Source organism: Zalophus californianus, chromosome 12 (assembly GCF_009762305.2).
Source record: "Zalophus californianus isolate mZalCal1 chromosome 12, mZalCal1.pri.v2, whole genome shotgun sequence".
Lineage (NCBI taxonomy): Eukaryota > Metazoa > Chordata > Mammalia > Carnivora > Otariidae > Zalophus > Zalophus californianus.
This window is the reverse complement of record NC_045606.1, coordinates 52,548,440-52,560,586: the sequence shown is the minus strand read 5'-3', so window position 1 is coordinate 52,560,586 and position 12,147 is coordinate 52,548,440. Positions and strand designations below refer to the sequence as shown.

Below are 12,147 nucleotides of genomic sequence, written 5' to 3'. Positions count from 1 at the left end.
ACCAGTCATCTGAGCCAAATAGTATGCACTCAATAAACATTTACTGAGACCTTATTATGGACTATATTTTATGGGATACAGAAATAATTCATTGCCCCTGTCTCCAAGGAGCTTACAGTCTAGTATAAGAGATGAGAGGTAGTTCGTGGCATATCAATATTTAAATAAAAGATAGAAATGGCAAGTACCATAAAAGAATGCACAATGTCAGCTGTTGAGAAGAAGGAGATGATGCAAGTAAGGCCATAGTACAGGATGCAGTTACTTCATTAAATCTTGCCCTTTACTTCAAACTAGAGTGACACCATTATAGAACAGTTGGTGCTTGAGATCATACTTAAATGCTTGACTAGGTCAGCTTTGGATATACAGGGAAAGTATTCCAAGGTAAAAGAAAGAGCAGAGGGAGGGAGGGGAGGAAGGAAGGAAGGGAGGGAGGGAGGGAAGGAGGGAGGGACCTCATTTAGGCCAGACAATTCTAGTCCAGTTTGGCTACAGTGTTATAACAAGAGCATTCAGAATTCTATGTGCGATCCTGTTTGAGTTCACCTGAAAAATCCTGAATGCTCTGGGTAAATGAGTTTTCCCATTTATAACTTACACATCAAGCATTTTATAAAGCATGTCCTCAATTACAGAATTTCAGTGTCCATTGTAATTATACTCCACGTATGCTTGGGAAAAATAATCCTGTACTTGAATTATCTTGAAAGGGTGATACCAAGTCAGAAGAAGGCTGATTTTTCATTCTTCCTAGGTCAAATCACACTGTAATAAAACCTGATGTTGTAATCTTATATATTCTTAATCTTTCAGGTTGAATCTGAACTTAGCCCCAGGCAAGCCAACTCTTATATAAAAGGTTGTTACAGAGCAAATGAGGATTTCACCAGCTCAGGAACAAACTGCACCTTCAGGTTTACTGCTAGTTTGAACAGGAAGTTACGATTTGTGCCCATCCACAGGTCAGTGAGAGTATTTATTGACATTGGAAAACCCTGTGTACACTAGACTGATAAACCCGATAAAATTGGAGCTTTTGATTTCAAGTGCCTCCTGTAGCTGTCTATAGCCACAGGATATTATTCAGTTATGAAAATTCCACTTTCAGAACACTGAGTTCCTTTTTCTTTGACTCCTCTTTAATTCCCAATCCTACAGTACCACAATACTTTGACAGGACGCTGCCATGTTTCCAGATCAGTCGAGAGCTACCCCTACTTAAAACAAACAAAACCAAGATCAGTTCTAGCTGTAGATCGCCCTTCAGTCAACACAGATGGATTCTAAGAGTCTTTCCGATGAAGATCTTGGGGCCAGGATGATCAAATGTCACAGAGCTAACAGGTCTAACAGCCTCACTGCTGTTAACTACTTTCTCTCCCCACTCCCGAGTTTGGTGGGAATAAAAATATTGCACAGATGGGACTATAACTGACCGTAGCCTGCTCCATTGTATGTCCAACCATCTCTAATTACGGCAACGCACGAGAGGAAGAGATTTGAAAGGGCAGGTGACGGGAGAGGAGAGGAACCTGGTCTGACTTAAACAGCACAGGATCCCTCACCATCAGGCCTGATGTACATCAGCCTGACAGCTAATTAGGGTAGACATGAATTTTTCCAATGTAACAGATGTTCGCTAATCAGGCCAGATTTGGAGCCCTTGCGCCAGCAACATTTCATGCACAATTTAACTATCTAAAAGGAATAAACTACTTAATGCATTGTACTGAAGGCACAGCTGTTTCACAATCAGAAAATTTGCTGTCAAAGATGTTCTCTTTAAAACTGACATGTTTTTATATAACTCTGATGGGGTGTTTATAATGTATTAATAGTTGTCAGCAAGAGCTGCTATCATCATCAGAAGTAAAATATTTCTGAAGGTATATTAAAATGAACAGACCCTTTCTCTTCCCCCAAAATCCATTCAGATACTTTAACTAGGTTGAATGGGGTCTGCTGGGTTCCAAAATGTATTTGAAACAAAGAACATCAATGTATTCTTTCCGTTTATTTTAAATTTAAGGCAAAACCATGCCTGTGCCTTGCTTTTGGTTTAAAGGTTTAAAACAATCAGAGGTCCACATTTGTTTACAAAGCTGGATTTTTTAAATCCTTTTAGTTTTATGGAAATACACCAGGCGGGAACATCATTACCACACCAAAAACGTTTTATTGAGTAAAGTGAAGGTTTGACATCTTCATAAGCACGAACTAATTTGGTTAAGAATGAAATGGGATTTCTCTCTCTCTCTCCCCCCTCTCTTTGCACCTCAAGCGCTGACCCTCTATTCTAAGAAAGGACTCCTAAATATAAACTGGAACCTTTTTTCTTTTGAACAGTTTCGTTTTATAATTTGTTGTTTGTGTTTTTTAAATGGTAAAGCAAAACAATCCTTAATACCCTAAGGATATTGAAAAGTTCATATCATTTATGGACTGATTATAAGTCTTAGGAACCTGTATTTGAAGTAGGTGTTAAATATACGCTGGTGACTTCAAATCCTACAATAAAGACAAGTTGTAGGGCTTTAGTAATCTCTTTGTAGTATATGCATAATTTAGCAATTTGCTCATTTTTGTAATATTTTTAGCAGTTTCCCCCACCATCTTATGATTCATAACTTGTGTGCATTATTTTTAACCAATAATGTTAACAGTATCATCAATTATGCTTTATCTGGCAGGAGAGCAATGAAAGGTAATGTAGTTTCTATGGTGACTAGGTTACTACTGACCCTCATTTTCATGTGCTGGCCCTAGTAGATTTGACTCCTGAAATGTACTAAATTGAATTAACAGCACCCGTAGCTCAGATCTTCTGGCAAAGTCAAGGATGGTATCTTTAAAATCTGGTCTCAATTAAAGAACTGTTTTCAGGACTCATAAAGGAGTCTAGGATTCTCTGCTAGGACTTGAGTATCCTATTTTCAGAATATGTTTTTCTGATGTGATGACTTATCCACTGGAAACTGGCTATAGACCAGATATTTAAAGAGTTACATTTCCAGATGATGACAAACGATGCCACACCTAGAAAAGAGAGTTTTCATATCTGTGTTCCAAATCAAATCAGCCCTGAGAGATATTAAAAATTAACTTTACAAAAGGTGAAAAATGAAATGCCTTGATTCTGTCACTCTCCCTTTGGATATTCTATGTAAGTAGGTTGTTTGCCATCTTCAACTCCAGTATCTTGAGGACTTGAATCTTTCAATCTTTAAGCCAATTTCAGAACCACCAGTAGTTCTTTCACATGGGGCACATTTTGAACTAAATTGTAGATAAAGCCTTTAAGAATGATAAAGCTCTGGGGTGCCTGGGTGGCTCAGTTGATTAAGCATCTGCCTTCGGCTCAGGTCATGATCTCAGGGTCCTGGGATGGAGCCCCATGTCTGGCTCCCTGCTCAGCAGGGAGTCTGCTTCTCCCTCTCCCTCTGCCCCTCCCTCTCTCCCTCCCCCTGCTTGTGCTCTCTCTCTCTCTCAAATAAATAAATAATCTTTAAAAAATAAAAATGATAAAGCTCCAGATTATCACCCACTTCATCTTTAAGTAATTTAACTTTGCACATAAGTATTTTATAGGATAATTAAATTCTTAAAAGATTATCTATGATTTAGATTTCACTTAGAATAAAATCCATACCTTTTACCACAACCTATAAAACTCTGCATTACCCAGTCTCTCCTACCTACCAGCGTCATTGCCTATCACTTGCTCCTTGCTCACTGTGATCTAACCGACACCAATCTGCTTTCTGAGACTTGAACACACCAAAGTTTTTCTCTCTCTAGGGCTGTTTTACTTCCTTCTTTCAGTCTAGAATGTCCTTTCCCCTCCTCTTGGCATGTCTGACTCCTTATCTTCACTCGGGAGTCAGTTTAAATGGAACCTATTCAATGAAAACTTCCCTGACAATCCTAATTTATGTTGCCACTCATCCAACCTCCACCATATCACCCTGCTTATTTTTCCATAGCACTCATCGAAATAAAAAATTAATTTGCTTTCTTGTTTATTTTCTGTTTCCCCACATCCTCAAACCCTCTAGAACTGTGAGGTCCAGTACAGTAACCAGTAGCTACATATGGCTATTTAAATTAATTAAATAAAATAGCAAATTCCATTCCTCAGTTGGTCTCAATAATACAGAGAACATTTCCAACTCACAGAAAATTCTATTAGACAGTGCTAATCTAGAATATAATCTTTGAGAGCAAGAGAAAGCTCTGACCAGTGTCCACAGTAGCAATCAATCCATAATAGTTCTCAATTAGTTAAATGGATGGATGGATGGATGCAAGGATGGGTGGATGGAAGGATAGGTGGGTGGTTAGGGGAACTTCCATTTACACATAATCATTAAGAAGTATTATATTCCAGCTAATGTAATAATACAGCTTCTATTCAATCTTCTATTCCTAATATTACTTTATTTTATAAAGATTTTATTTATTTATTTGTTTATTTATTTATTTTAGAGTGAGAGTGTGTGAGTGGGGGGAGGAGCAGAGGGAGAGAGGAAAGGAAAGACTCTCGCAGACTCCATGCCCAGCACAGGGCTCAATCTCATGACCCTGAGATAATGACCTAAGCCAAAACCAAGAGTCCGATGTTCAACCAACTGAGCCATCCAGGTGCCCCATATTCCTAATACTATTTTAATAGGGTGAGATGAAGTATACTGACCCTAAAGTATATCTAATACGATTTCATCTTTTTTGAAAGTACTCTTGAAAGAAACGTTCATGACTTGAACTAGAGCCAAGGACCATAAAGATCCCTTTACAAAGAAGCCTTAGTCTTTAGATCACAGCTATGGTAAGAGTAGAAAGAGCAGGAGCTTGTACTCTGGTAAATACAACCTCAAATCCTAACTCTGATATTTACTAGTTGAGTTTTTTGTACGTTTTGTTGTTGTTGTTGTTTTGGAGAATTTACCTCTTCTCTCTGAACCCTATTCCCCTCATATGTAAAACGGAAAAAGAGTACCAACTTCACAGGGTTATTTTGAGATTACATGCTTGGCTTAGAGTAGGCTCTAACCAAATGGTAAATGCCATTATAAATTTTCTTGAATTAATGGCATGAAGGTAATTAGAACTTTGGAAATCCTGGCCTATCTTGTATCACTCCTTCTCTGGTATTGTTCTTTGACTCAGAAATTTTAGAACTGAAGCCCTGCCCATAAACACTGTCATTAGCTCTTGGAGGCCTGTCATAAGCATAGTGCTTGGGAAAGGGGTAGAAAGCATTAGGACTGGGGATGGAGGTTATGGACAGAGGGGAACATGGTAAATACAGAACAGCTACTTACCAAACAGCTCTTGAAATGAACTGTCTCATGTTTTAAATTTTATTAAAATCCCTGAAAGTATGAACGATTTCTAAGGCTCAGTAAGTACATAATTATATGCAGTATCCACTGCATCACTTAGTTTCAAGAGTCAAGTAGCTACTGTTAAGCTTAGGAAGTATAAAAGATGGATCCTAAGAGATCAACTGGGAGGAGGTTCTAGTTATATGTGTTTTTCTGTTGATAAAAACAAAAGGGTAATTTTATAATGTCATCAGAGACAATGAAAGTCCACCACGCTTATTATAGTTTCCCACAGGGAGAGGGCTTATAGAGGATCAGTCTGAAGTTACCGCAATCAATTGTCCTCCTAAGCCTATAAAAAACAAAGCAAAAAGGTACATGGTACAAACTTAGGACTAAATTTTAAATCAGAATATGAGTATAACATGAGAGCTTTCACTACTAGTGTATTTGGCTGATTTTCTACATTTCCAAAAGGTGTGTGTGGGGGGCTGTTTCTTTCTTTATAATTTCCATGTTACCTTAGAGCATGATCTTCTTTGAGGAGAAGAGCTGGAGTGAATTCTGCCTTACAACTCTAAAAGTGATCACTCCTAACCATCCTGGATTCTTGGGGATATTTGGTAGTTACTTAGTTTAGAACAAAAGTATAGAATGTTGGAGCGCCTGGGTGGGGGTGGCTCAGTCGTTAAGCATCTGCCTTCGGCTCAGGTCGTGATTCCAGGGTCCTGGGATCGAACCCCGCATGGGGCTCCCTGCTCTGTGGGAGGCCTGCTTCTCCCTCTCCCATTCCCCCTGCTTGTGTTCCTTCTCTCACTGTGTCTCTCTGTGTCTAATAAATAAGTAAAATCTTAAAAAAATATATAGAATGTTAAATATTTTCTTGAATGACAAGTGAGAATTCCTGTTCTTCCATGGTGAGTCTTTTGGTTTTTGTTTGCTTGCTTTTTTTCTGAGACTTAAGACCAAAATAAACACAATGGTCTACATTGCAACTATTTGGAATTGGTCAGTGTCATAAGGAAATCAAATTTACTGTTAAGTCACACATGAAGGTTGGGAATATCTTTGATGTAAACCTTTGTGTGGTATGCGTCCAGGAACTAGGATAGAGAACATACTTTTTTTTTAAGGATTTTATTCATTTATCTTAGAGAGACAGACAGAGACAGAGAGTGCGCAAGCAGTAGGAGGAGAAGAGGGAGAGGGAGAAGCAGACTCAGCTCCGAGCACAGAGCTAGATGAGGGCCTCCATACCACAACCTTGAGATCACAACTTTGAGATCACGACCTGAGCGAAAACCAAGAGTCGGATGCTCAACCGACTGAGCCACCCAGGCGCCCAGAGAACATATTTTTGTACTAACCATCAGGGGGAAAGAGTTTATGCTTGTGTAGTGTTCTCCTATTTCTGGAGTAAAATATCAAACACTTCGTAGCCAACCACAGAGAAAAACACATATGAAGAATCACCTGATTAAACATCAATTTGGGGGAAGAATTCTGCCTTAAAAAGAATATACTGAGGAATATTCTGGAAGAGGGTTTTTGTTTTTTTTGGTAAGACACCTGTGATAGAATGTGTGTGTGTGTGTGTGTGTGTGTGTGTGTGTGTGTGTGTGTGTGTGTATATATATATATATATATATATATATATATATATATATATATATATATATTAAAGACCTAAAAATCCCGAGGCTCTGTAACACTGTATGTTAACTACAGTGGAATCAAAATAAAATATAAATGAAATGAAAATAAAGACCCTGAGGGGAAAATTCTTTCCTTTATGGTTTATAGACAATAAGAGACAAGGATTTTTTAAAAAAGGTCCTGCCACCATTTTACAGAAAGCCTTGCAATGAGAAGGGTGTAGAGCCATTGTCACACAACTTTTGACCTTTGCTTCTCAGAACAAATGATAAACTTTTGTTTATTTCATATACATGCCCATTACTTGCTGTTATCACTTTACTTTCACTTACAAGATTAATCTCTTTCCCCACCCCCTCTTCCCTACCCTCCTCCTGTTTTGTGGAAATAGTCAACAATGATTACTTATGTTAAAATGAGAGCCTCCAAATGAAATAAAATGGAGAATTAGAAAGAGATACTAAATGAAAAAAAAAAAAAAACAAGCAAGTAAAGAACAAAACAAAACGTAACAGAACGCTAGGCTGGAAATCTCAGACATGTTTTCTGTGATCCTAGATTAATCTCTTCACGGTGCAAGGTCTTGTCTTCCCTTACTATAAAATGAGGACATCCCAATATTGCAGCTCTAAGGGTTTAGCTCTACCTCTTGGGGATCTTTGGGATACTTCTCAGTCATGACCTCTAGATAAATCAATGTTAACAGTCTCATGTTATATGCATTTCCCTGATTATGAGTTTCCTCCCTTTTCTTCTCCATTAGTCTTTGAGTGGGTAGTTTCTTTGGACTTTCCTGGATCCTGTCTATCTTCATATGGGTGCTGATTTTACACGTGGGTGCTGATTTTGGCATCTCATTCTACCAACTGACTTCCTTCAAGTTTCTCTTTCTCTTTCCTTCTCTTTTTCAATCTACTTTCAATGTTATTTCCCTGTATGTCTTCTAGGAATAGTTAACACCATTTTTAAAGCAAAAGCATGTTGACCAGGGGCGCCTGGGTGGCTCAGCCGTTAGGCGTCTGCCTTCTGCTCGGGTCATGATCCCAGCGTCCTGGGATCGAGCCCCGCATCAGGCTCCCTGCCCGGCGGGAAGCCTGCTTCTCCCTCTCCCACTCCCCCTGCTTGTGTTCCCTCTCTCACTGTGTCTCTCTCTGTCAAATAAATAAAATCTTAAAAAAAAAAAAAAAGCATGTTAACCCTGAACAGGAACTCAATCATTTTTATGTCCTGGAACTTTTCCTCCACCCCAGCAAGTGTCAGGTTACCAAAAAGTGTTGGCCATAGTGCAGAGCACATCAAAAATACCATTCCTCCTGTAATTTCCAATCCTCCTTGTATTGCAATGCATGGAAAATGCTATGGGCAGAGTCCTTCTTTGTGATTTTATTCTAGGACTAAAACTTACAAAGTAACCATTGGTTAAAAACAAAAATAAAAACAAAAAAAAAAAGTAAATGCAAAACCCCAATGACTGAAATGAATAAATAGATAATACAGTATCACTCGCAATGCTGAATGAGGTGGAGGTAGACCCTTTAAAAAAATTCTTGGATGGCTAATATATCTTCATAATTTAAAAATCAACAAATGTTAAGACATGCACAGTACAAGCATTTGCTTCTACCACTGTCCCCATTCAGCAGTTCCTACAACCTTCCAAACAGTACAATTTTTATTAGTTTCTTTGTATAATTATTTGTAGAAGTAATGTTTTATGTAAGATGAATATACATTTATCTTCTCTCTCCTAAAACAAGAGGTTGCATATTGTACATACTGTTCAACACATTGCTTTTTTTCTTCATGTATCTTAGAACTCTATCTATATTGATAAACAGCGATTGCTCAATTTTTGCATTTGATTGCATAGATAGACCGTGGTTATCTTAACCAGTTCCCTATTGGCAGACATTTGGGTTGACACAGTCTTTTGCTAGGAAAAACAATGCTGCAGTACATAACCTTGAACATTTGGGACTTTGCATATGTGCACGTCTATCTGTAGGAAAAAACCCTAGAAGTAGGATTGCTAGACCAAAGGACATATGCATTTGTTACTTTGACAGATAATGCCAAACTTTCTTCCGTAGATGCTACATCAATTTGTAGACTGCTCTCAGCAATGTCTGAAACAGCCTGTTTCCCCACAGCCTTGAAAACAAAATGTTAATAAATTTCTTCATTTTGGAAAATCTGGAATTTTGATGACACACTCTGGTAAATCATGGTATCTTGGTGTGGTTTTACTTTGCTTTTCTTTTATATTGAGTGAGGCTGTGCATTTTTTCATGTTTAAGAGCCATTCCTTTTCTGTGAAATGCTGTTCAAATCCTTCCCTCATTTTCTTGTTGGGTTTTTAATCACCTGTAGGCACCTATTTCTCATATTAAGGCAATTAGCTATTTGGATGACGGGCAATCCTTTTCCTGTCTTGCTATTTTTCTCTGGATTTGCTTAGTGTTTTTGTTTTGTTTCCCTTCAGAAGTTTAAAATTTATTTTTCTATAAATTTATCTATATTTTTGTTCCAGTCTTTAGACTTTAGTCATAGTTACAAAGGCCTTTCTCACTCCAAAGTTATAAAGGGATTCTCTCTTGTTGTCCTCTCCACTATTATAGCTCCATTTTTTAAATCTTTGGAACTTTTGGAGATAATCCTGCAGTAGGATTAAAAAGAAGGAATTGAACATAACTTTTTTGGATGGCCTTACCATTGCCCCAGCTTCGCTTGTTGAATAATACATCTTTTCTCTCACCAATTTGAGACTCCACCTTTAGCAAATGGTAAGTTCCTCATACATCCAACTTTTTTATGGTCTACACACTCACTTTGGATTTACCCAGAGAGCTTTTTGCTTTTTCTCCAATCGTCCATGCTCTAGCCATTCAAAACTACTCACTCTTCCATTCCAAGGTCTTCAACAATGGAGTGTCCCAGTTACATTCATGCCTTTGCACAGGCTGTTCACCCTGCATGGAATGCTGGCCTTACCCTTCTCTGTCTAGCAAATCTTGCTTTGTCCGCTAAGACCCAGATAAGCTACCACAGTTCCAAAGAAATGAGGAGCAGAAAATACCACTATAATTACTGGGCTGGGGAGAGGATATTATGTACATATGTAAACAAGAAATGATGAGAGTAGTTGCCTCCGGGGAAGAGAAACTGATATTAGGATGGAAAGGAGAAAGACTTTTTACTGAGTTTCTTCTGTACTGTTTGAATTTTTATGACATAATTTTATTAAGTTTTTTAAATATATAGTATTTTTTTAAAGAACAATTTCATTTTCAAGGAATGGCATGTAGACAATTTATCTTTGCTGTCCAATGAAATTAACAGCATAACAATGTAATAAGTAAAAGACCATGAGAGAATTTTTCGTATCAATAATACATCATCTCACCTGTGAAGCACCCCTCACCATTCTGTTCTCTACAGCAGTCAACTATGTTCTCGCAGCACATTATACAAACTTCCAAATGGAAGCATATTGTGCACTTCGGTGTTATCATTTGCCTGCCACTCCATTGAATTCTTGGCTTGTTGTTCATCTTTGGAGCTCAGATATTGAACACCAACTGCTGCCTCTTAGTAAGCTTACAATGTTTCAAGAAGGAAGGAAGGAAAAAGGGGAGGGAAGAGAGGAAGATATTGAGGGACATTACATTAGAGGTGCCTATTGGAAAGAGAGGAATGAGAAAGGAAATAGGAGTGTAAATAAATAAAGCAAAAAAAGTGGTATTACATGGACCAAAGATGAGAGTGTGCCATGATTCAAAGTGTAGCCATTCAGGATCTCTCTTTCTCTCACACTCCACTCCGAATATTTCTAGTCTTTGCAGGGCAGCTAGAGTAATCTTGTTTAAAAGTATGTCAGATCATGTCTATCTGGACAAACCTCAGCCCCTGCCCCTAGCCAATGACATCCAGTTTTTACAGAGTATCAATCAACATTACAACGGTCAGTGTGGTCCCACATAAACTGACTCCTTGCCACTTCTCTGACCTCTTTCACTATTCCTCCCCTAAATACCTTTCCCCACTCCCACATTGTCCTCCTGGCTATTCCTCCAACACTCTAGATACATTCCTACTGTAGAGGCTTTGCATTTGTTTCTTCTGCCTGGAATATTCTCTCCATAGGTAGCTCTATGACTCTACCGTCTTCAAGCCACAGACAGCACTTCCCTGCCCTCATTTAAAATTGTAAGCTGCCCTTGAGCCCTGATCTGGCATTCCCCATCTACTTTCCTTGCTTTATTTTTCTTGATGGTAGGTAACAGCTTTTAATATACTATGTAGAGTGTCAAATTACTTTGTCCATCCCTACTAGAATATAAGTTCATGAAGGAAGGGGGTGCCTGGCACACATTAGGTATCCAGTAAATACTCACTGAATGATGGAACAAAAGCATCTTAAGTTCTGTCAAGTAAAAACGACCTGGCAAGAAGCAACAGACTTACCTTATGTTTTACAAACTGCTGCTCACCCCTGCATCTCCCGCCAAACAGTGTGTCCTGAGATCTAGTGGGTTTGGGTTGTGATGCTCTTTTCTTCTCACGTTCTTACTTGATAGTCTTATCTCCTGCCCTGAATTCAATTTCCATCCATAATACGAAGTCTATTTTCAAATGATATCTAAGTATACAAATGTAGTGATCTGAAGCGGTACATGCAACCCGATGTTTATAGCAGCAATGTCCACATTAGTCAAACTATGGAAAGAGCCAAGATGTCCATCGATAGATGAATGGATAAAGAAGATGTGGTATATATATATACAATGGAATATTATGCAGCCATCAAAAGGAAAGAAATCTTGCCAATTACAATGACATGGATGGAACTGGAGGGTATTATGCTGAGCGAAATAAGTCAATCAGAGAAAGACATGTATCATATGATCTGATATGAGGAATTCTTAATCTCAGGAAACAAACTGAGGGTTGCTAGAGTGGTAGGGGGTGGGAGGGATGGGGTGGCTGGGTGATAGACATTGGGGAGGGTATGTGCTATGGTGAGCACTGTGAATTGTGTAAGACTGATGAATCACAGACCTATACCTCTGAAACAAATAATAGATTACATGTTTAAAAAAAAAAGAAGATAGGAGGAAGGGAAAAATGAAGGGGGTAAAATTGGAGGGGGAGATGAACCATGAGA

At 38.4% G+C, this 12,147-nt stretch overlaps 1 pseudogene; it reads left to right on the top strand.

The window, feature by feature from the left end:
• The first annotated feature begins 204 nt into the window (after positions 1-204).
• The window catches only part of LOC118356128, a 56,130-nt pseudogene continuing 44,187 nt past the window's right edge, over positions 205-12,147 (top strand).